Source organism: Protopterus annectens, chromosome 8.part0 (assembly GCF_019279795.1).
Source record: "Protopterus annectens isolate FY-2018-M chromosome 8.part0, PAN1.0, whole genome shotgun sequence".
Classification (NCBI taxonomy): domain Eukaryota; kingdom Metazoa; phylum Chordata; order Ceratodontiformes; family Protopteridae; genus Protopterus; species Protopterus annectens.
This window is the reverse complement of record NC_056741.1, coordinates 264,198,914-264,225,457: the sequence shown is the minus strand read 5'-3', so window position 1 is coordinate 264,225,457 and position 26,544 is coordinate 264,198,914.

Sequence of the window (26,544 nt, the reverse complement as noted above, 5' to 3'; positions counted from 1 at the left end):
GGTGTGGTTCCTGGATTGGGACATGGTGATGTGGTGTGTGTCAGTATGGGGTCGCCCTAGTGTGGTTGTATAGTGTGTGGGTATGCATGCACACAGTGCTGCCATGTGGCTGCCCTATATGGGTAATGTTGGACAACTGCAGACCATACCTGGCAGGGTGTGCAGTTCAGTGCCTCCGGCCACGGACACACTGACTGTGCCTGCCAGGGGTTCCATGGGCACATGCAGGTACAGACCTTGAGGTGTTACTCTCCCCTGATGATGACATATGTCTGCTGGAACCATGTCCCATGTGGCCTGCTGTGGTGTGGACAGCAGCCCCTGTGGTGTGCTGGGGCTGGTACTTCCACTATGGCAGCGGCTGTGTGTCCTGGCATGTCCACGTTGACTGCCAGCTGCTGGTGTCTCTGACCTACGTCCATGGGGTCATCGCACCACTCCCACCACACATTCTAGCACAGACATACCATGGTCGAGGAGGCCAACCATCTCACCCCACCGTCTATCCATGACATTGGTATATTCACGGAAGGCAACAGCAAGTTCATGGAGGTTGCCACTTACAGCTGCGAAAGCAGACCTTTGCAGCCTCAGGACCTGTCTGGAGTGCATTTCCATACATGCCTATGCCTCCATTATGGCCTGAAACATGCTCCTGGTGGTACCAGTTGTGGCGCCTCTGCCAGGGGAAGGATGACCTGTGGTCCTCCCATGAGCACCATGGTATATCTGCCAATGTGGTGGCCTTCTGGACATCTGGCTATGCCGACTGTGACCCGATACAGTTGGCATGGACACCACACTTTCCTGGTCATGACACCAAGCGCCAACTGTCCCTCTGCTATGGCCACATGTGATGGGGTTTGTAGGGGCACTGTAACTGTGTGCGGGCTTGGAGGGTGATGAAACATGCTGGCACAGTGTCGGCCTCTGACAACCCCACCTGTGCCTCACCTGTACCTTCATCATTGGTGTCTGTAGGGACACCTACCTCAGTATGCATGCAGGAAAGACCCTGACCCACCTCGCCACCTGTGGGGGAAACAAATACACATGTTAAGACCTGTACAGCAGTGCATAATAGTACACACACTCACACTGACTGCCACCTTACTTCCTCACCTTCCCTGAGTTTGCAGACAGTCTCACAGTCAGTTACATATGTTCCCCTTCCTCCATGGCACTTACTAATATACACGCATCACTACAGCCCATTGACATATCATCCTTGTCCATGCCTACACGTGTGGTTACCACACCTGACCTGTTACTCCATCACCTCCCTGACCTGGGTGGAGTAGGTTGTACATGGCCTCACTGCTGTCACCCTGTATTACCCTGTGTATGGGCAGTAATGGTGTATGAGGTCCCTATATGGTTGGGGCTGCTACATTCATTACATATGTCACACACCAGAGCCTCATACTACAGTCTTTCTCAGTCCATGCCACATCTGCTGCACACACGACCCATCATGCGGATGTCAGTACTACCTGGATACACTCACTAATATGCTGTGGTAATTCCCCATTGCATTTGTAGTGCTGCATATGTGAGTAGTCGGTTACCTATCTGCTGCTGGCAATATGATGTGTATACCTGGTATGTACTGCACCTCCCAATGCATGCTCCATGCTACAGACCTTGTTATGCTATCAGCTGTCCTGTGTTCACATACCTGACAGGTTGTCCTGGTGTCCCATGTCTCACTCCATGTACAGCACAATCCCAAGGGGAAGTACAGCCATGTGGTGAATCCCACTATCGCCTGTGCATACATGGACACACACACACACACACACACACACACACACATCTGACATGCATTGTCCACACTCCACTAGATTGCACTTATGAACACAACCGAGTCACACACACACACACACACACACACACACACACACACACACACACACACACACACACACACACACACACACACACACACACACACACACACACACACACACACACACAGCCCACACTCCTACATGTGGAGTTGCACAACATTTGTACACACAGTCCTCCCATTAGCCTTCTGTCAACATGCATTACATATGGAGCTCAACAGCATGCAGTGCAACTATAGTGACATCATGCTAGCGGCAGTATACATGTGTGTGAGGCATGGGCTTTGTTGGTAGGTGATGGCCCCTCCCAGTGTTAACACTGCAGCCATGTACAAAGTGTTACCGCTCAGATGTAGAAACCATTGATGCATCTGTAGTACTGTGTTGGTTATGTCAGCTCCAATGCTCACAGCCCCTGTGTGTTGTAGCAACACATACCTGGGATGATATGTGAACAGCTATCAGTTGTGTATGCCTGATGTCTGTGTTACAGATCACAACATCAGCAATGCATGTATGACCAGTACATGACTATTACACTGACAACCAGCAGACCTTACCATGGCTGTGAGGGGTGCCCTGCACATGTCCCAGACCTCTGCATGGTTGCAAGGTCTACTCATGTGCACATCCTTATGAGTGCACACACTGCTGTCATGAGTGCTGTGGAGTCAGGGTTACGTCTGCAATGTTTACTTAACCTGATTGGGTGCAGCTGCAGCCATGGTGGTGTTGAGTCACACATGTCCCTACTGTAGGCAGTGTGTCCTGCCACATGTCACATCCCTGTGGACACATTGCACATTGACAGGATGTTAGTTAACTTGCATTTGTCTGTTGTACCTTCCGATACCTCAACATGGTCTCTACTGTGATGCAGTGCATTTCTCAGCAACAAAACATGAACATGTACAGGATGCTGTATGGGTAGGTGTGTTAGACGTGTGCATGGGTGATAGCCCATAACTATTACATGCCCAGTTTATCATCATGCATGAACATGAAAAATACTCACCAGCTACGGGCTACTGCCGTGGTGGTATCCTGGAGGGGCCTACATAGCAGTGCGAGAAAGCTGTTGTCAGTGGCCACAGCTGTGGCATTCATAACAGGTGAGTGCAGCATTACGTTACATCAACAGTAGAAGTACACAATATTACAGCTTATACACAACAGTTTATTACTACTACGCAGCAGCAGACTATGTATATGACATCTCAGATTTGCATGATGTACCTATACAGATGCATACACGAGTAGTGTACTGATGTGCCCTGGGGCCTTACCTGCACACTCCTCAGCTGGTGTGTCATTGGCACCCACCTCCAAGATGTGCCCTACCAGGTGTTGATGTTGTGGGTAGACAGGTGCCACTAGGCTGCTGAGAAGCTCCTCCACATGGGTGAGGGGAGGATGGGCGGGTTGCCTCCCTCGGTTGCGAGGTGGTCCCTCCTAACGGCAGCTGCACGTCAATGTACATGGTGAAGCAGGTCAGTGCAATGATGCCAGACCTGCTCATAGCTGCAGTTATGCAGTCCGACATCATTGACCCTGTGGACTAGCTTGTTCCACAGGGTGGTTCTCTCCTGCTGGTCATGGGCTGTCCGGCCAAAAAGAAGTACATAGTGCTATACCAGGTGGCCAATGATGATAGCCATTTCAGCAGCGCTGTACACGGGAAGGCAACTATGCGACATGATTCCTGGAAGACATAAGGATGAAAACAGTTCTGAGCCACTCATACAGCAGGGTTACCATAGTTCTTAATACACATATATGTCTCCCCCACCATATCAGCTACAACAACATGTTCACAGACTGCAATTGTTATGTCAGCTGCTTACCTACCATTGGGACATATGTTGTATTGTACCAAGCTTTGGGCTATGTGCATGTGCCACACTTTGTGCTATGTGTTTGTAGCCATGCTCTGTGTGGGGACACTTATCTTTGCTGGCATGTTACAGACTATTTCACCTGCATGCCATTGTCAGTGCAACTATATATATATATATATATATATATATATATATATATATATATATATATATATACATATATGTGTGTGTGTGTATAAATATACAGCTATGTACATATATGTGTAGATATATGTTGTACGCATATATGTGGAGTGCATACAGACATCCGATCCGCATTTTGTAACTGTCTTTCATTCACAGATGCACTGTCCTGCCTTGCTGCAACACAGACAGGTGCCACATGTGAACACAGCCTAACATTAGGGTGGTAACTATGGTGTGAGAGTGCTGGTTTACCTATTACACACCTATGGCATTTGTGCTTGCTACATTATACATTCACATGACTGTCCTGCACCAACAGTTATTGTCCACACTAACATAACATACACAGATATTATGGCAGACATCTTTGTCATTCATTGCTGATCTGCACAGTTGGCGGGTATGTCCCACTGCTTACAAGGAAAGACAGTATTGTCTAGAGCAGTTGTTCAGCAGGACATCATTACAGGGACAACTACAGATGGCACATATCAAACATTCTACATCATAAATCCGATTAATCTATACCACATACTACATTAAATTACATACAGTTATGTTTTGCCCTTTTAGTGTTTGGACGGGTGCGACGCCTTCCCGGATGTGGCCTGTAATAATTTGTTCCCCACTGTGTGAGTTCCGTTTTATATGTATTTTTTTTTCCTTTCTTTTTTTTTTCTTTCTCTTTCTCTCTCCCTCTCCTGTAGAGCAAATTTGTTGGTTTGAATGGATTTCAGCATGGCTTTTGAAGGTGATGCACATGATCAGGTGATGGGCTCTGCATCAATCAGTGTGCAACATTTGCTGAATGCATGCAGCCTGCTGTGTAGTGATCCTGTTAACCATCATCATGGCAACCCAGTACTATAAACTGCTTACTCATGTGGGCATTGTCCCTTGACCTTTCCAGTATGGAGGACATCCTTCCTGTATGTGGGCAGCAGTGTTACAGATGGCAGGTTGCAGTACCTATAACAGTGGGGCTTGCAGACACAGGACAATTACACAATCTTAAGAAGCTCCAGACCTACAGACAGAGTGAGTAGTGTTGTTATGTGCTTTGCATATTGCTGGTCTTGCAGTGTTTGCGTGTACATAGTACTTTCGGATGGAATGCAGTCTGTCTGCATAGCTCTCAACAGTGGGCCTATCCACATGATGGCCAGTGGATTGTCTGTTTACTTTTGCCTGTGCACCATACAGGGCTTGTCCTAGATATATCCCTGGCAATCTGTCTGTTGCATGCTATCAGTACATGGCTACTTCCAGTTGTGTTCCTGATGTGTTATTCCTGCATAAGGGTAGGTTGCAATGAATCCCAGCAATGTGCAGGGTGTGTAACAGCAATATTACAAGTATGGCCCTGTGTTCCTGCCTCTATCCTCCACATATATGGCTGGCTTTGTCCTGCTGTGGTACGGTTATGGGGTTGTTTGGTATTGGCCTGTCATAATATACTGCTAGCATTCCTGCTATTATCCCAGTCATATCGTGGACTCCCATGACATTTGTTGGTCGGGGTCCATACATGTGACAGATACATAGACATTATCACAAGTAATTAATGTCCCCCTAGGCCTTGACTACGGGGTGTAACTGGCGGCTGCTGAAATACATCTGTTATTGTTTACTGTTACCTATCTTGATGGCAAATCCTTTGTCCACAGTTGTACGAATTGACAGGCCTGGCCTGGACAGCACAGTATGTTATATATTCACACTGTCTGCATCTACTTTTCTGTGTGGGCCTTGCATTCCTCACTGATTACATAAGTGCAGCTCTATGTGCTGTCGGTAATGGAATACATTATTGTAAAATACACTATTAAAGGTTGTCTGTGTATACATATGTGTGTCGTCTCATGTCCTTTGAATAGTGAGTGGGCTATGTGTAATTCAGTACTCCTGTTCAAGTGTAAATGTCATTTAGTAGGTTACACAGCAAAACAATGTTGTTATACCGATTTCACAGGGAAATTAGAATGTGCTGCAGTGGGACTCGAACCAAGAATGCGTGCACGGTAGGCGGATGCTCTGCTCACTACACTATTGTTGTTCTGCGTAATGTGCATATTTCTACTTTATTGTCATACCCATGCTCCCTTTCCCCGGCCCCCAAGCTCCACGTACACAGCATTCATCCATTCTGCAGTTGCTAGCCCTGCCATACCACTCCTCCATATTACTGTCTCGATGCAACCTTCTGCAGGCTCTTCATCCGTTTAGTCCACATACATTCGAGCCTTCCCTTCAACCACCTCCGATACTGGTGGAAACATTATTGTGACCCATAACGTCTGGTGCATCCCGGCAGGGACAGACCTGTTGTTGTGTCACGAGTACACTCTGCTGGTCTACACTGTTTCTCCCACTGGTAGCATCCTGCCAGGGTTTTGAGAAGCAGCGGTTTCCTCACACACCAGACCAGCCTCATCTCCCACTTCCACGAATGTAACACGCCCCCACTCCATGCCCCGTTTTCCATTCCTCTCTTCAGTATTATACAAGACTACTGTTCTCATAGTATGCATGGACAGGCACTGTTCATTGATACTCATAGACTGCTCAGAATCTTGTGACTGAGTACTGTGCACGTTTGCTGGTATTAATGTACATACTTACATACATTTCCTATACTGTTGACTGACTGTGCCGGATGATATATTTGTGATAACAGCAGCTGACTGTATATCTGCCATACTTTTGTGATAACTCACTTGGACTATAGTGTGAAGGGGGGGACCTGGGAGTGCTAATTATGTTGTTACTGGCCACAATGAGGGCTGTGGGCTACAATGTGCCTAAGGCACTGCGGAGGAAGTGTAGGTGGGTTAGGTTTAGTTATGCCATACCTGTGTTGTGGAGTAGATGATCCATGGGGCGAGACAACATACATGATGGGTCCCGAGAAGTGGGTAGTGTGTACTGGTATGGCCAGACCTGACCTGCACCCAGAGTAAGGAAGAGTGCCGAAGAGGAGGTGCAGGTGGAGAACTATGGGTATGCAATTATGAGCCTAGGCGTGCAGGTGTTGGCTGGAGCGGTTCTATGTGGACTGCCCCAGGGACGTAAGCAATAGTGTACATTGGGCAAACCCGACACCTAACGAGCAGCCACGCCCGGTGAGAGGTAGATGTGAATAGTGGAGGTGTAGGCGGGTAGGTGGAGGGGGGACATTTTAACTGTATAGTAGGCCATTCAACTGGTGGGGGAGCAGTAGTGCAGGTTTGCAGGGTGTTGGGATATGTATGCAAGGCAGGACAGGAGGTGTCTGTGTCAGTAGTTGGTGTAGGGGTATGGAGTGTTGGGGGGTGGTGGACTTCACCAGGTGGTGAGCAGGTGGTGATCCAAGTGTGCTTGAGTTTTCCCGTCATGTGCTATTTACATGTGTAGTCTGGGACAGCTGCAGTAATACACCTGGGTTGGGGGTTCCAGATCCTGCCAATATAGTTGTGTGGAGGGTGTCACCTACTTGTGACTGTGAACATTACTATGAATGCAACAGGGGTCGATAAGTAAGAGGTGTTATTGGGCCACACAGAGGGGCTGATAGTAGGGGACATGTCCAAGGATGTGCAGGACGGCTGATGGGAAGGTCCAGCTGGCCATTTCTTCTACAGCGACAGCTGTGTATATACCCTGCATTTGGGGATAGGTCTGGACACTCACACCCCCGGGTGGGGGTAAGGACAGCAAAAATACCTTGTGATGCCAATTAGTTCAGCTTACATGTCTACAGTGGGGTGTTGCGACCATGTGTTCTTTGGTGTCATTTAGTGGGTTTGCAACGATACATCTGGTTATTCTGCCCATTGCCCTGTAAAGTAGACATTGCTGCTGTGGGACTCGTACTGGGCATGGCTGCTCATTAGGTGTCGGGTCTGCCCAATGTACACTATTGCTTACATCCTTGGGGCAGTCCACATAGAACCACTCCAGCCAACACCTGCACGCCTAGGCCCATAACTGCATACCCATAGCTCTCCACCTGCACCTCCTCTTCGGCACTCTTCCTTACTCCAGGTGCAGGTCGGGTCTGGCCATATCAGTACACACTACCCACTTCTCGGGACCCATCATGTATGTTGTCTCGCCCCATGGATCATCAGGCTTCCCCAACCTTGTAGTCTGAGAACATGTGTGCCCTGCCATTAGACATCTGTGTAATGGCTGGAATCCCGAATATGCATAGAATTTTTGGGTTGTAACACAAGGGACAGTCCTGTCTTTGTTTCATGATTAGACTTGGTGGGTCTCTCCCACTGGTAGCATCCTGCCAGTAGCCTGGGAACCAGTGGTTTGTTTACTTTTACTGTGTGTTTGCATGTTTCACCTGTCTAGCTGGGGAGGGGTTGATGCTACGTGTTACATGTTTGTTGATTGGACCCCTCACCCCCATTGGCACAGCCTGTGAACATATGTAATTCTTAACTGCTGTATCATATCCTAGCTATACATATATATATATATATATATATATATATATATATATATATATATATATATATAAACAACATATGGATGTATGGGTGTCTGCATATGTATGTATCTATATGTGGGTATTTATATATATATGTCTATGTATGTATACATTTGTACTACAGAGAGGGAGAGGTATATTTCCATGTAGTTATGGGTACATATACACACACATACCTGTACATATTTACATCTACATCTGGTTATACTGTTCTTTGCCATGTAAAATAGACTGTGCTGCAGTGGAACTCGTAGTGGGAGTGGCTGCTCATTGGGTGGTGACTCTGCCCAATGAACACTATTGCTTACATCCCTGGGGCGGTCAGAATAGACCCACTCCAGCAAACATCTGCATGCCTAGACCCATAATTACATACACATAGTTCCCCCACCCGCACCTCCTCTACAGCCCTCATTCTTACTCTGGGTGCAGGTTGGGTCTAAACACACCACTACACACTGCCCACTCTCCACTTCACGGGACCCATGTTGTACGTTGTCTCAACCCATGGGTCATCAGGCTTTCCCACCCTTGTAGTCCGGGTATGTACACGCCCTGCCTTGATAGGTCATCGCACGGGCTTCCTCCTATAACAAAACAATTTGTGTGTCCTGCAAGGGACGCGCCTGCAAAAATGTTAATTTTGTTTTTTTAAACATATTTTAACGAAAAGCGCTTTTTCGATGAAAGCGCTTTCGTTAAAGTGTGTTCGGTGGTAATGGATTCGGACTTTTGATCAAATATCCTAGATCCATACATACATATATATATATATATATATATATATATATATATATATAGCTGTATATATCTAACGACATGTGGATGTATGGGTGTCTGCATATGTATATATGGGTATGTATTTATATGTCTATCTATGTATGTATACATTTGTACTACAGAAAGGGGGAGGTATATATCTATATAGTTATGGGTATTTATACAAACACATATACCTCTAAATATTTAGCTACATATCCTGTAATGTTGACTGGTATTGCTGGATACTGTGTTTCGTGTGCATACCGGCAAACCTTGTGTGCCATGGATGCTTTGCAATACCTACAACTAAAGGTGTTAGTGTACACAAAGTCACACGTGACAACTATTGTTAGTACCAGGAATACATTCGTCCCATGGGGGACAACCCAAACATTGGCTATTCAACCTTCGTCTACACCCAGGCTTACATAGGTACCCCTGGCTATGTGCATGGTCTATGGCATGTGCCACACCTAGGATACTTGGGTCATGACATCATACAGGATGGGTCCCAAGGGGGGTGGGGGGACAATGGGTAGTGGTGTGGTAGCTACAGGCCGGTAACTACGGTAGAGGTGGTGGCTGCGTGTGTGCTGTGGGTGGGGGGGGAAGCAGAACTGTGGGTTATGCATGTATAGCTTGGGGATGGCCTGGGTTGGATGGGCCTGTAATGCTCAGCCCGCTTAGTGGGTGGGGGAGAGGGGTATGTGATGTCAACATGTGACACATAGAGGGATAATTTAACTCCCTAGTTCAATGACAAACGTACAATACTATCAGCTTGGTAGTGTATTGCAGGGCGGACGGGTTTGTTTGGGTGGGGGTATGCAAATTTGTACGGACATATATTGTTTGGGGCCTCTCAGGCCCATTGACGGTGCATGTGGACATATATGTTTCTGTTCATCTACCATTGGTATCTACAGATGTCTAGCCATATATACCTCTGTGGGTATATATATTTGCTTACATATTTCTAACTATGTTGGAATATACCTACAGAGACATATATCTGCGTACATATGTCATGATGTGTATATGTGGCTGTATAGATGTTGACATATATATGTATAGTTGTCAGCATTTGCATGTATATCTGTTCATATATTTATATATATATATGGATATTTATATATATGTGTATATATATATATATATATATATATATATATATATAGATATATATATATATATGACTACATCTATAGATATGTTGTATTTGTTTAGATAGTGATATATTTGCACACACACGCCCATCTAGTTGTAGGTATACATTCTCTGTACTGTTGCATGACTGAGCTGAGGTTATGTTTCTGACAACATGCAATTTCTGCATATCTGGCATGGCTTAGTGGTAAATCGTTTTGTGTATGGTGTGCATGGTCCTGGGTTCCATCCTTGCAGAAGCTGTTTGTTTTGTTGCTGGGCAGAACACCGGCCATTGGATACGGTGTGCTTCAGGCACTTTCAAGTGGTTGTAAGCGGGTTTGCGCAGAGGTAAGCACTGCTGACTTCCGGTCACAGTGTCTTACACTCAGTTAGCTTCTCCTCTGCTTAATCTGTGTTGGCAGTGCTTCACCCCACGCACACTTGCACACACTTACTAGTGCTTATATATGCTTACAACTGCTTATCTGTGTTTACGCCTGCTTACTGCTGACTTATTCATTATGGTACTGACTCTTTACATGTGCATTTAATGCAGTACTCCAGCATGTTATTTAGTAGGTTATACAGCAATAAAATGTAAATAAATGTTCGTATATAGATTTCACATGGAAAATGGTATGTGCTGCAGTGGGACTCGAACCGGGAATGCCTTCTCGTTAGGTGGATGATCTGACACTATTGCTGTGCTGCTTCATTTGCATATATCTTCCTTGTTATCCTCTTCAGCCTTTTAAGCTGCTTTAACAATAGCTAAGCGATGGGCACACCTGTGCACCTACGGTTAGCTGTACTCAGAGTTTTAAAAATAAATAAGGGGGTTACTTCTTTTTATTTGTATGTGCTGTTGCTGTTGTACACATGGGGGACTGTTTGTGGGAATATGCGGACACCTATGAGCGGTCTCGCTTATTTATTTACACTTTCTGCTGTTCTACTTTGCCGGGGCGTGTTTATTCTGACAGCTCTGCTCTCAGACACGCCCCCTGCACTCGTACATGCTCCATGGAGGATTAGGGGGTTCAGGCAGCCCGCCTTCATTAATATGCATGGTGCGCTGCCATCCTCCTCCTAAACAGCCGCTTCAGTGCAGGACTAAACTAGTCCTGCACGGAAGATTAGTAAATCTGGAGGTCTGTGATGGCAGTTATGAAATTAATACCTGTTGTCTCTGATTATGATTACTCTTATTTAGTTCACTTTGATGTGATATAAATTTTTAACTTAAAACATCTTACAACAGTTTCCTATCCGCACCCCCAAAAGAAATAATTTCACACACTACAGTGTATACTGGTGTGTCTGTTTTTTTTAATCCTTCTCCAGGACTTTGCTTACTGGCTCCCCTACTTGGCTCATTCATTCAGGTGAGTCAGCATCATACATTTCAGCCCATTCGCTCTGTCCAGCCCCTACCAGTGTCCATGCCAAAAACTAAACACGAGTCACCATATTTACTATTTACAGAGTTCATTTAGTCCTTAGTTGTTGAAAATGGAGTCTTCTTCACCCTGTCCTGCCAGTTCCCTCTATTTTTGACAGGTGTAGCTGAGAAAAAAAATTGTCCAGGGTTGACTTCTCTCCCTCTTTTTCAGGATGATCTTGAAGTGGCAATTGATTGTGTTGTTAAACAAATCTGTCATCCTGTTGACGTCACTTGTGTTGGGATGCAACTCCAAGACTGTAGCCTGCACCTTCTCCCAGTTGGATAAAAAGTTCTTTAATACAAGCTGTTGGCATTGGTTCTTTTCCCCTGGCATCTTCATCTTCAGAAGAAATTTGCCTTTATTTTTCTTTGAACTCCTCATTGCAAAGTGTTGTAAGTGCCTCCACTGTGAACTTGTTGTCATGGTCTTGCAGCAGTTCCTCCAAATCCACCTCCCCTATGTCAAGGTAGTCTGCTGTGGAAAAGATGTCTTGCAGCACTTCAGCTGCTTCGTCCACAATTTCACCCTGGGAAAAGGAAGGAACCAGTTTCCTCCAGGCTGCTTGAAGAACTTTCTGTGACACTCCATCTCAGGCACTTTTGCTGAAGGATATAGCATGAAGAATGCTGAACTCAGTCCTCCACATTTCCTTCAGTGTTTTATCTAAAGAATGGGTCATTTCAAAGTGCCTAGAGAAGAATGTTTTTGTGTAAAACTTCTTGAAGCAGGCATTGACTTGTTGATCCATAGGTTGAATGACAGAAGTTGTGTTGGGAGGAACGAACTGAACCTTGATGAAAATATAGTTTATCTGAAGAATTTCCTCTAACTCTCATGGGTGGGAAGAGGCATTGTCCAGAAGCAGAAGAACTTTCATTGGCAAATTGTTCTCTGTCAGGTACTTCTTGACATTTGGAGCAAATGCCTTAAAAATCCAATCCTTGAAAACTGACTGGTCTACGAAGCTTTGGTGTTTGATTGCCACATTACAGGTAGTTTTAATTTTATAATCTTTTTTTCCAAAGCATCTTGTGTTTTCTGAGTGATACACCAGCAGAGGTTTCAGCTTGAAGTCTCCAGTGGTATTTGCTGCCAGGAGGAATGTAAGCCTATCTTTCATGGGCTTGTGACATGGAATCCTAGCTTCTTCTTGAGTTATACAAGTCCTACATGGCAATCTTTTCTAGAAAAGCCCGGTTTCATCGCAGTTAAAAATCTATTCTCGCAGATTGCCTTCTCTATCAATTCTTCAAATTCCTTGACAAATTTCTGTTCACCTTCTTTGTCAGCATTAACTGCCACTCCTTGTCTCAGAACACTAGGGATGCCACTTCTCTTTTTAAAAAATAAATCTGTGGAACCATCCCCTACTTACTTTAAATTCCTGTTTGCTCTGAGCTACTTGCCAGATTTTTTTTTGTAGGTCTTCAAAGATGAGCTTAGTTTTCTCACAGATCATGGTATGAGTTATTGGCTGTACCTTCATCTGCCTCTGCTGGATCGAAACAAGAAGCATCTTCTCCATATGTTCATGAATTGTTTTTCTGTGTCTGTCCAAATCCTTTGTTGCTCCTTTTGACACCTTAGTCCCCATGATGCTGTCTCTTAGTTTTCCAAAATGTTGAGATGGTAGAGCTAGTCATGCCATGCTGTTCTGCTACTTGTCCATTTTACCTATACTTTCTTTCTTCTTTTCAATGTTCAGACACTTATTTTTCCTGTCAGTATCATTCTTCTTTGACTCCATTTCTTCACTTCTTTGCACCACTTAAAAGAAACAACTGCACTACATAAACAACACAACAACTGGAAACAATGAACAGCTTTTCAACCTCCTTTCCAGGAGACTGCGGTTGAATTACTGGATGCCCAGGCAGCCGAAAGCACAGCTGAATTGTGAAACAGTTGAGTTGCAAGGTGGTTGAATTATGCACCGTCATCTGTACATTTTTAAATACAAGCATCTGTACAAATCAGTTTAATTACAAATGGCATATAATTCTTTACAAAATTCCAGCTAGCTGTGCTGGCATATGTTACACATCTACTGCCTTACTTCTCCTGGCATAGCTAGCAATACCTCACATCATCACAAGGGCAATCTCCGAGACACATCTGTCTCTCCAGCATGTTCTGTTTGAGTTGATGAATAAGTTTAGATCCCTGGATCAGATGACCCTCATGCTGTTTTATTTGCAGATGTGTAGCATCTCCATCAGGGCTGGATTTGTGAATGCTTTGTAGGTCAGGCATAGGTCACCCCTTAATAGTCAATGTTAAGGGATAGGGCTTTTAATCTATCCACACAGGACATGTTGTTTACACCTTATTTTATTTTTGACAAACCTCTGATATCACTCCAGCTGCTGTAAGTGCCTAGTGAAGTACATGCCAAATGGTGCCTTGTACTCAATTACTGGTCTAATGAGGGCAGAGTACAGCAGGACTATAGTTTCCTTGGATCCAGATGCAATACCTTTACTTGTAAGTTAAGTTATGCCACACAGAGGGATTTCCTTACCACCGTGGCCACATGACAGTCAAAATTCAGGCTATGTACCTAGACCTCTCACTTCTGAGTCTGCTCTTAGGGATGTGCTATTGATGATGTAATCAACAGGGTATTTGACTTCCCAAAGGGTATGATGATGATGATGATGATGATGATGCATTTTTTCACATTTAGTTTTAGGCAATGGTTCTGGCACCAACCATTTGTCTGATCTAGACCCTCCTGAGGGATATCATTGGTGAAGCCAGTGACTGCCCCCAGCTTGCAGGTGTTGGTAAACTTTGTCATTCAGAGGCCTTTCACATTAGCCTTGACTTCAGAGAAGTATATTCCGAACAGGAGTGGTCTCAACACTGAGCCCTGTGGCATACCAATAGTAAATGGCCTGTTGCTGGATCTGGATTCACCCATTTTAACCATGTGTCTTATCCATGAGCCATCTGGCAATTCATCTGGTGATGTAGGGGTTCATGCCCAGTTTATGAATTTATTTAGAACACCTGAGTAGGGAATTGTGTCAAATGCCTTGGCCAAGTCAAGGCAGGCAGTACATACTGTTTTACCATCATCCATGGCCTTGGTGACTTTCTCAAAGGCATCCACCAGCTTCAGTAGGCATGACTTGCCCTTGTCAAAGCTAAATTAGGCCAGGTCCAGTGTCTGGATGTTTCCTATGTCATTCCTTATCAGGTCCATGATTAATTTTCCATGGCCTTACATATAAGCAGGGCCGGTGCTATGAAATTGTGATCAGTTTTTGATTTATTTCACTGCTATTGCAATTATGTATATTTAATAAGACAACATATATTTTTTCTGCATCAGCATGTAATTTTTAGTGCCACCTCATGAGAATGGCAGTACATGGCCCAAAACCATAAAATAAAAAGAATGATTCCCAAGGTTAGCATGCATAACAGAACGGATGGCACATGCAGTGGATATTACCTTGCTCTATGTATATTCGCAAATATGGCCTAAATTCTTATTTTTCTTCTTCAGGAAAAATACTTCACATCAGCAGGTGTCACATATATACGAGAAATCTGCTGTTGCATCTAAAAAGAAAGGGAAACAGCGGACATTTAAAAGTCTGTTTGTATCAGACTTGCTACAGCCAATCAGGTCCCTTACTTCACTGAAGCGGACCTGATTGAGAGCAGCTAAAAAGTAAAGCAAGGGACCTGACTGGCTGCAGCCATCAAGGAAGCAAGTTCGAGGGGAAAAAAAAAGGCGGAATTGAGCGACGGCACTGCCGAATGAACGAGGAGACAAGCAAGGAGTGGAAGCGATGTTGAAACCTGCGGCTGCTTCATATTGGGGCCCTCATATGTGGGGAGAAAATCAGGGGCTCCCCGCGGCCGCGGGTGCCTAACGCCGGCTATGCATATAAGACTAGTTAAATTTATGGATCTGTAAATTCCTGGGTCAGTAGATGGTACCCTTTTATGCAGAGGGATGACTGTTGCTGTCCTCCATTCTATTAAAACAAAGCCTTTTCAGAGGCTGTGGTTAATTAGATACTAATGCGCCTGTTAAGTCTTGATTTAAGCTGTTTCAGAGGCAACCTGGTATACTGTCAGGCCCCACTGAAGTCGTGTTTTTAGCTTTAGAAAGCACAGTGGCAACCTCTTCTTTGTTGATAACTGGTGGTGGAGTGTATTTTTTGGGGGAAGAACTGGGGGTGGTGTGGAAGTGAAACTTGAGTTGAATTTGTTAGCCAGCAGATTTGTTATATCTTCTGGCTGAACAGAGGTGATGCCATCTACAACTAATTCCACACATATTAACTGAGAATTCCCCTCAAGTCTTTTTAAGTGCTGTGGGATTTTTATTTAGTGTATTACAAGTAAGGGGTTGGTGTTTGAGGTGTGCGCAAGTTGGAGGGCTGAAAGGAAGTATTTGAAATGCTCACAACAATCGTGCACATCTCATGGTGACGCAAAGGCACATTTTATGCGTGTGTGTGTGTTAACTGTGTTAGGTGTTTTGTGTGATATTTACTTAATATTTTATTTGTAAAATGGATGAAATGGATAAGTTCTGTCTCTGGGACTTAATGGATAGGAGATTTTTATCCCAATGTAAGGTATGTAAAATGTAAGATAATGTTACTCAAGGTTGATGTCCTGAAGATTCTATGTGTAAGAAATATTAAGATATAAACAATTTCAGAACATTAAGCTGCAAAAAGATTATTCTGACTGCAGTGTGCAGGAGGACTATAGGTGTTAGTAATACGTATATGATTACAGATGTTAAAGCAGTAAAAATTAGAGAGGTTTAAATGCTCACCTCTAACTGTGTTTGCAATAAGACTGATAATGATAATAATGTGAAATGTTGTACGCTGGATGGAGGTATAGAGAATGAGGATAATGTGGATCAAACAGTACATAGACCTGACCTGGATAATGATATTTTGAGTGCTGGATCTACTCAAATTTCAGAAGGGGCACTTTCAGGTATTCATATTATTGTGGAAGAACCTTCAATAGGTAGTATGGTTAAAGAAGTGGTTAATGGGAAATGCTGCTTGTTACATCTGGTGGATTTCTTTTAAAGTGCGACCACAGCCACTGATGAGGGAAGATTTGTGCACACAGCATACCTCATCTTGGCAAAGGCTTTTGACACAATCCCACATTCAGACATTACTAATAAACTTAGCAAACTGAATGTAAACCCCTTCATTGTAAGATGGGTTGCCAACTGGCTCACAAACCAGACACACAATATCAAAGTGGGTGACTCCACATTAACCAGCATACCTGTTACCAGCAGGGTGCCACAGGGGTCAGTGCTGGGCTCCCTACTGTTTGGTATATACTTCTCAAAAGTTCGGGTCAAAACTAAAAGGTAGTGGCTGACCAAGTTTGCAGATGACTGCAAACTTGGTGCAATCACTGAATCCCCAAATGATGTCAGCATACTCCAGGAGGATCTCACACAGACCAGTGACTGCTGTATTAGTCACAGTCTCAAATGGAATGCAACAAAATGCATCATTATTCCCTTTGGCACAAACAATGTCCCTTCACACTACCAAATCAACAATGCCCTAAGTACCCATGAAGTGGTAAGGGACCCGAGATCACAGGTTGACCAAGACCTTAACTTCGATGACCATATGTCTATCATTGTTAGGAAAGCTTTCCACGTAGCTCACTTGATTAGTAAAGGCATATCATAAAGAGCAAAAGAAGTTACAACCCCCTGTACTCAGCACTTATTCAACCCAAAACAGACTATAACAACTCATTCGGTATGTACCCTACTAAGCATCTGCAGCAATTAGAGAGACCTCAGAGGTTTCTAACAAAGAAAATTAAAAGCCTCCTGCATGAGTCTTACCAGGACTAGGTCCCTGTCACTATACTCCTTATCATATAGACTTCTTAGGGGAGACTTATGCCTGGTCTACACAGCAACCCAAGACTCAAACCTAATGAACTTACTGCATATCTGTAAATGAAATGGGTCTAGGGCTACCCATTCCAGGAACTTAAATATGGCCTGTGACTTAAACCACGTCTTTGGAGCAGGCTATCAATTCATATGAAACAGATCACCTCTATGACACTGTTCAAGAGGAACCTGGACAGGTGGATGGGGCACCATAAGGTGAAAGTGCCCACAACCCTCCTGAACATGGACAGTCATCACTAAATGCAATCGTGGGTATTGACTAGCGCTTCTAAGGTATTATATTGGATTGAAATGGCTAGGCTTAAAATTACCTCTGGGTCAATATCATAGTAATCTCCTATGATCCGATAAAGAATGGACTATCAGTAAATAAGTTGGATGATGAAGGTTGTCTGAAAAAAAGTCACTAGAAATAAGAAAAGGGCCTTGGGTTATTTTGAAATTAGTTTAGTAGGTAGATAAGATGTATGTGGTGGTAATGAGCAACAAACCAATGGGGCTTTATCTAGTAAAGATTTTATTTATTTATTTATTTTATTTTATTTTATTTTACATTTGTTGACCGGGCTAGTCCAGCTGGATAATTTCCATTTTCAGTGGAGGCCCGGGGAGAAAAGCTCCACAGAATTAAAACAAAGGTTATACAAAATTGAAGATTAACTATGAGATCCTTTAACAGATATTAAGTTACCATGGATAGTTATTAGTCTGGATCAAGAAAAAAATAAAACACATAGAATACTATTTACGTATTGCAAGAGACATTGATTATATCTAGAACTACACTCCATACAAATCATTGCATAGATATTAGTGTATATACAATATATAATTTTTTTTTTTTTTTTTTTTGTGAGAACAGTAGAAACTGTAGAGTCATTAGGATGTTTGAGAACACAGAGAAGGATTGTAGTTGAGAAGTGAGGAAGAATGATAGTAGAAGGTATTAGGTTTCTCAGTCGGCATTGGTACAAGAGCAGAGCCAGAAGTTTGTAAGATGTGCAAGAAGTTGTTTTTAAAAAGATCAAAGGAGCCTATTGAGGTAATGTGGGATGGGAGGTTATTCCATATTTTGCCTACTGCATTGGGAAAAAGGCAGTTACCTGCAGAATTGGTGATTCGAGTTGTTTTGACTTGAAGCTTTTCTGCAGAACGTAGTTGTTTCAGGTTATTATAAGGGCTCAGAAGATTAGTGAGAGCTGGTGTTTTAGATGGTTGATATAATATGTTATGTGTTATTAGGAGTTGTTGATATATAATCTTGTTGGGAAGTTCCAACCAGTGCAATTGTTTTAAGTTTAGACAGTGGTGTGTTCTATACTGGGATGCTGTGGCAGCTATATTGTGGTAGGATGTCGTAAGTTTCTTTAGGTTACTTTTTGAGAGGTTAGTGTAGATAGAGGAGGCATACAATAGGGTCGAGATGAGATGTGTTTGTGCTAAGGTGGTCCGTGCTTCAGGTGTTAGGTAGGGTTTGATTCTGTATAGTGTGCCAATTTTTTTATTGAGTGCTTTTATGGTGTTGTTGATATGGTAAGATGTCTTAGTTATTGGTGATTCTAAGATGAGGCGGTCACAAATTTAGTACTAAGCTTAAGAAAAGGTCAGACTACCGTGACTTGTTTGAGAGTTTGCAAGATGTGGAAAACAGTAACTGCTTTAAAAAGACTTTTTGATATTGTAAAAAAGTATGGTAAAGCTATTGTGATACAGGGAATGAATGATGTTAGTAGGAGCAGTACTTTACTATTTAATGATTATAGTAATGAAATTAATCAATCAAGTAAAATAAAAGATTTTGAGTTGGCATTTTGCAATATTATTCCCATAAAAATGTTTGCATATGCATTAACTCAGCTAGGTGTTTTGTTAATAACATTAAAAATCTGTTATGGAGCATATGTTAAAGTTATTACATCATGGGAGGAAATGGATGTTAACTCTGCATTTTTTGGTACTGACAAAACTCATCTAAGTTACTTGGGTGATAGCTTTTTACTGAAAAATGAATGTTAAGTGTGAATTATTTTTCAGAAGTAGAGAATTATCAGGGAGTACTAAAAAAAATGAATAAGGCCAATTTAAAATTCTTATTATGTAACACTATAAGTCTTAATAAAAAAGCTTCCTTCTTTTGAAACAAGACTTAGGAACAGGTGGGACTGAGGTGGGGTTTGTAAATGAGACATGATTTTCAAAGAAGAATCCTCCATTGGGTTTCAAAGGATATAAGGCATTTCATAAGATTAGGCAAAGAAAGAAGTGGTCCAAGTCTCAAATCATGTACAAGAGAAATGGGCTTTAGTATAATAACTAATTGTGGACATTTTTACATAATACCACTTAATATTAATTTAAACTAAACAGTGGTTTAGTTATGTTTGTTTCAAGAACCACCAAATCAAAGCTCAGATGACATTAGGGAATTTGGTGAAGTGCTGCCACCTTATTTTAGGAGATTTTAAGTTTAACAGAGTGAACCGATGATGTGGTAAGATGCAGCCAAGAGCATGGGTATACTTAGACAGTTATGGATGCTATCAAAGATTTTAATATTTTAGATGTAGTACAGGCTAATAAAGTAAAAATTATTGACTGTAAAATTGCACCAGAGTTATTAGGATCTGATCATGTTGGTATTACATGAACATACAGTGGATATAAAAAGTTTACACACCCCTGTTAAAATGCCAGGTTTTTGTGATATTAAAAAAGTGAAACCACAATAAATCATTTCAAAACTTTTCCCACCTTTAATTTGACCTATGTTGTTGTTGTTGTTTGTCTTTCGGCTTTTCCCGGTTAGGGGGTCGCCACAGCGGAACTCTGGTCCGCTACTGATTGGTAGTCGATTTTTTACTTGCCGAATTATCAGCCCTGACTCACGACCTTCAACGAAGGTGTGCCCATTCATGCACATCTCCACACAGAAGACGCTCTAGCTGAGAATCGAACCGGATAGCATCTTACTGTGAGGCGACAACGCTACCGCAGCACACCTTTAATTTGACCTATAACCTGTACAATTCAATTGAAAAACAAATCTGTTAGAGGGAAAATATAAAAAAATAAAAAACGTACAATACACTGGTTGCATAAGTGTGCATACCCTTAAACTAATACTTTGTTGTGTATGCACACCCTTAAACGAATACTTTGTTGAAGCACTTTTTGATTTAATTACAGCATTTATTAGTCTTGGGTAGGAGTCTATCAAAACGGCACATCTTGACTTGGCAATATTTTCCCACTCTTCCTTGCAAAAGCGCTCCAAATCTGTCATATTGCGAGGGCATCTCTTGTGCACAGCCCTCTTCAGGTCACCCCACAGATTTGCTATCGCATTTAAGTCTGGGCTCTGGCTGGGCCATTCCAAAACTTTATTTTCTTCTAGTTTAGCCATTCTTTTGTTGATATGGATGTATGTTTGGGGTCATTCTCGTGCTGAAAGGTGAAATTCCTCTTCATCATTCTAGCAGACAGCTGAAGGTTTTGGGCCAAAAGTGACTGGTATTTGGAACTGTTCATAATTCCCTCCACCTTGACTAAAGTCGTTCCAGCTGAAGAAAAGCAACCCCAAAGCATGATACTGCCACCACCATGGTTGACCATGGGGATGGTGTTCTTTTGGTGATGCAAAGTGTTGTTTTTGCGCCAAACGTACCTTTTGGAATTGTGGCCAAAAGTTCAACCTTGGTCTCATCAGACCATAACACATTTTCCCACACGCCTTTGGGAGACAATGTATTGTTTTGAAAATTTTGGCTGGGCATGGATGTTTTTCTGTGTAAGAAAAGGTTTCCATCTTGCAACCCTACCCCATAGTCCAGATATACGGAGAATACGGGAGATTGTCACATGTAGTACACAACCAGTACTTGCCAAAAATTCCTGCAGCTCCTTCAGTGTTGCTGTAGGTGTCCTGGCAGCCTCCCCGACCAATTTTTGTCTTGAATTTCATCAATTTTGGAGAGACGTCTAGATCTTTCCAACATCATTGTAGTCATATTTTCTCCACTTTTTGATGACTGTCTTCACTGTGTTCCATAGTATATCCAATGCTGTGGAATTTTTTTTGTACCCTTCTCCTGACTGGTACCTTTCAAAAATGAGATCCCTTTGATGCTTTGTAGGCTCTCTGCAAACCATGGCTTTTGCTGTAGGCAACTGAGTAAATGTCAGGAAAACCCTACTAAGACAGCTGAACTTTATTTGGGGTTAATCAGAGTCCCTTTAATTGATGGCAGGTGTGTACCCAAGAAGACTGAATGTTGTAATTAAATCAAAAGGTGCTTCAACAAAGTATTGGTTTAAAGGTGTGCACATACAACAAAGTATTAGTTTAAGGGTGTGCACACTTATGCAACCAGTGTATTGTACATTTTTTATATATATATTTTTTCCCCTAACAGATTTGTTTTTCAACTGAATTGTACAGGTTATAGTTTACATTAAAGGTGGGAAATGTTTTGAAATGATTTATTGTGGTCTTATTTTTTTATATCACAAAAACCTGGCATTTTAACAGGAGTGTCTAAACCTTTTATATCCACTGTACATAGTATGAGTTCAAGAAAAAAAGGTTTATTATTAAATTATAGAACAGTTAATAAATTGGAAACAGAACGAAGTAATTATTTTTGGAGATATTGAAACTGGTTTGTGAACAATTTTATGATTATACCTCTCAACTTGTGGATTCCATTGGTAGTTATTAAAGATTCAACTGTAAATGCGCTAATAGGGGAAGCAACCAAGAAAAAACATAAACAGTTCAGCATAATATTCATCAATAAAGTTTTGGTATGAACGGATGTCATTATTACATTGGTGATATCAGTGTTTCATGCTGAACTGTTTGTTTTTCCTTGGTGCCTGCCTTGATAGTGCATTTACAGTTGGTTCTTAGTTATTTTATGCACGAATTGCTTGGTTTTGTTTTTTTAATTATTAAAGATGTAAAATATAAGTCTCCATGGTAGAAGAGAGCACTGCAATAAGGCTTGCAAAAGAGACATACAGAAAGCAACCTAATGTCAATAATAAGGAAATATACAACATACCTATGACAAGTTTTAGAAGGTGTTTTAGAATTACTTGGAGAAAATGTGACATGAAGCTTGCATGTTACACAGTGGATAATAAGAAAGCTTTTTAGACATCTAAAACAAGTTAAGTGTGAGAATGGAAATTATAACATTATGGTGAATGAAAGGTTAATCACTGATGTTAAGATATTGGCTGTGTTCTTAAGTACTGTATTTGATACTCTGATAGATAAGTATGATAATGATTTCATTACTTTTAGGCTGGTAGGCAAGTGTCCACATTTATTTAATAATATTGATAAAGCGATTGAAAAGATTAAGCTTGTTCAGCAGCAGGACTAGACAAGTTACATGGTCATTTTCTTGAGATCAATCATTATGGACATAATCCCTTGTTCACAGTATCTTTGCCAAAAATCACTGGAGGTATGGTTTGTACCAAGCTTGTGGAAAGAAGCATGAGTTGTATCTATAGCTAAAGTGGGATTCCATTACTGTTGAAAATTGCAGGTTTAGTCTAACAAGTATTTTATGTAAATGTTTTGAGCCAACAATATCAGAATATTTTATAAAATCAAGGAGTAATGGAAGGGATTATACCTAATATGGCTTTATTCAGGGAAAATTTTGTTTTAAGGAACTTACTTTATTTTTATCAGCTGCTTATGAAATTCTTGGATATGGAGATGCCTGTTGATGTGGTTTATTTTAAAATGGCAAGGTCCTCTGATACCATTTCTCATCACAAAATTATTACATAGTTTATGGAGAATGGTATCAATCATTATGTAGTTATATGGGTAAAGAACTGGTGAGGTTATAGTTCCTACAAGGTGAAAATTGTGACACTTTAACTGCAGTGAAAATGCTTAATTCTGGTGTCCCCCAAGGTTCTGTTAGGCCCAGTCCTCTTTGGACTATTCATAACAGGATTGACAGGATCACGGCGGCCACAGTGGTGCAGCGGTTAGCGTTGCCACCTTACAGGAAGAGGTTCTCCGGTTTGATCCTTGGCTGGGGTGCCTTCTGTGTAGAGTTTGCATGTCCTCCTTGTGGTCACGTGGGTTTCCTTCGGGTGCTCTGGTTTCCTCCCACATCCAAAGGCAAGCTGTAGGTGGATTGGACACTCTAAATTGGCCCTAGGTGTGTGTGCCTTCTGTGGAAGGTTGGGCGCTGGGCTGGCAACTCGACACTGTAAAACTCCACTGCCAATCATAAGCAGACAGGTGATCCGCTGTGTTGACCCCTAAAGCCGAAAGAAGAAGATATGTAAATATGCAGATGACTCAAAAGTTATTTCAGTGCTAACATGTTTAAATGATCATTATGAACTGCAGGGATATTTGGATGAGTTACAGCTATAGACAGTCTTTAACAGTTTGAAATGTAATGCTAAAAAATGTGTGCAATCTATTACTATTATAGCAATAACCATCACCCTCATGCAATTGATAACGGTCTACTTAATGAGGTAGATTCTGTCCATGAACTGGGTATAAAAAATGTAAATGACATCTGATGAAGATCATTAGGATGTGTTATTATTAGCTTAGAAATATATTTAGAACAAATGTCAATAGGGAGAAGGAAGAATTATTGCTAATACATAAAGCAATAATAAGACCTATTATGGAATATGGTGCTCCTATTTGTAAGCATAATTGTAAACAGCTTAACAGACTGCAAAGAATTCATAAGTTCCCAGGTAAGTACTAGGGTGGCTGCATTGCAGACCATTTTAAGCCTAGCCAATTTCCCTTTTAGTGCTCAAATTAACCTTTCGCACTTTGCTAGACTGGCCTTACTCATCCTATGGTCGATAATTATGTATTAACCCTAACAAGAATAAGTGAAAATCATTCCATAGATAATTTGAAGGGACCCATGCATGCGATAAAGCATTTAAGATCTGCCTCTCTCCATTAGTAGTACAGGGGTTCTTTCATTCTGAACTACTTTAGTAGACAAATAAGAAGATCGAGGGATATGAAATATAAAAGAAGACTAAATTAACTTTTTTTTCTATTAAGTACAGATTAGTAAAGGGAAACTTGACTGTAATTCAGAATTGTTCCTATAGTGACATCTATGGTATTAGTATCAGAATAAATAAAATTAGAAGAACTACTCATGCCAGAACACAAATGTCCAGAGATTCCTCGATTCTGTCAATGCAAATGCCTTGGAACAGCTAATCAATACCCCAAGAGGTGATAACATCTTGGATTGGTATTAACCAACATGATACGGTTACTGATGTGACTTGTGAGCTATTGTTTTAAAGCAATCTACTGATCAACTATATTTCATTGCTATCTACTGCAATTCATTACTGTTTTAACTGCATTTTACTACATTTCATTGCTGTTTAACTGTATTTTTCATACTGCAAGTGCTATTCTTTCTACTGACTATAAGTGATTAATTTGTGCTTCACTGTATTTTTTCCTACTGAGTTCTTAACCTTAAAATTGAGTAGCATAGTCTCAACACAGGTCTGCAGTATCCAGAGCTTCAGCTGCATGGTTTGAAACCCTTTTTGAGGTATTCCAGCTATGTTAACTGTTTTTTTTTTCTGAAAAAAAATGTTCTAAGCTTGTTTTCTGCATTTCCTGTTACTAGAGTAGTCCATATACAGATTTGCTGTACCCATGACTGTTTTGCAAGTTTCTGAGTTCCCCAGACCCTACTGTGTTAGAGAGAAGCCTTCCAGCCTATCAGTGGGAGTGGTAAGAACTAGGAAGCCTATCTACCACAAGAGGTGTGGTTTCTGGCTCTGAAATTGTAGTTTATTGGCCTTTTGGCCAGTTTTTTGTATCCCTTTCAACTTTGTCTTTTCAATTGCACTTTAATTAGCTTATTTGCCAGCACTTCATCAGTTTTTTTGCAGCAATTATTGTAGCACACATAAGTGCTATCAGCACTAGATGTCCTATAAGGAAACACCTCCAGTACTTAGTAATGATGACCATCCCTCCTGGCATGTCTAAAGGCCAGTTTCCTGTGCTTTCTCATAATAACCTGGTGAGCTTGGGCATTCTGAGGCACTGTAGCAACTGCCTCATGTACACAGACAACCCTCTCCTCTTACCTCCCAACACTAAGACTTGTGAGAGATGCGCCTATATCTCCAAACCAAAAGCCATGCACTCTCCAGCCAAGATGGAATAGCTGGCCAAGAGGAGAAGATCAACACCTGCACTACACCACATGGAACACATCTCCCTCCAGAACAATCACAATCCTCACATAAAAACACAAACCACACACCACCTTCGCAGAGGCTCTCAATAGAAATCTACCCAAACAGCAGAGACCACCAAGGCAGAAACACACTCAACCACCACAACGCAGCACAAACCACATGACACATAGTTCACCTACACAGTGTGCCCCTCAACCTAAACCCCTAAGACAAAACAGCTTGCCCAATACAATTATCATAGGTGACTCACTAGGTTAAATAAGGAGAAGGTAACAGCTGTCTATCAGGTGCCAGAATCAGACACATAACACACGCTCTCAGGTCACTCCACAAGTACGACTCTGTCACTGTCCATGTGGGTGTGAAATGACCTGAGACGCACCTCCCTGGACTACATAAAAAGAGACATGGTGGAGCTCTTGGATTATGTGGCCCAGGCAGGTACGACCCTAGCCCTGAGCAGCATCATACAATTTCCCAGAATGATACCACAGTACAAACAGAAAACGATTGACTTCAACAGCTGGCTAAGTTTCTGGTGTCATTCTAAGGGGATTCAGTAACTGTCTGCTTGGGATGACATGACTGACAGACCTTCTTGCTTTGCCAGAGATGGCCTGCATCTGACACCCCTGGGATT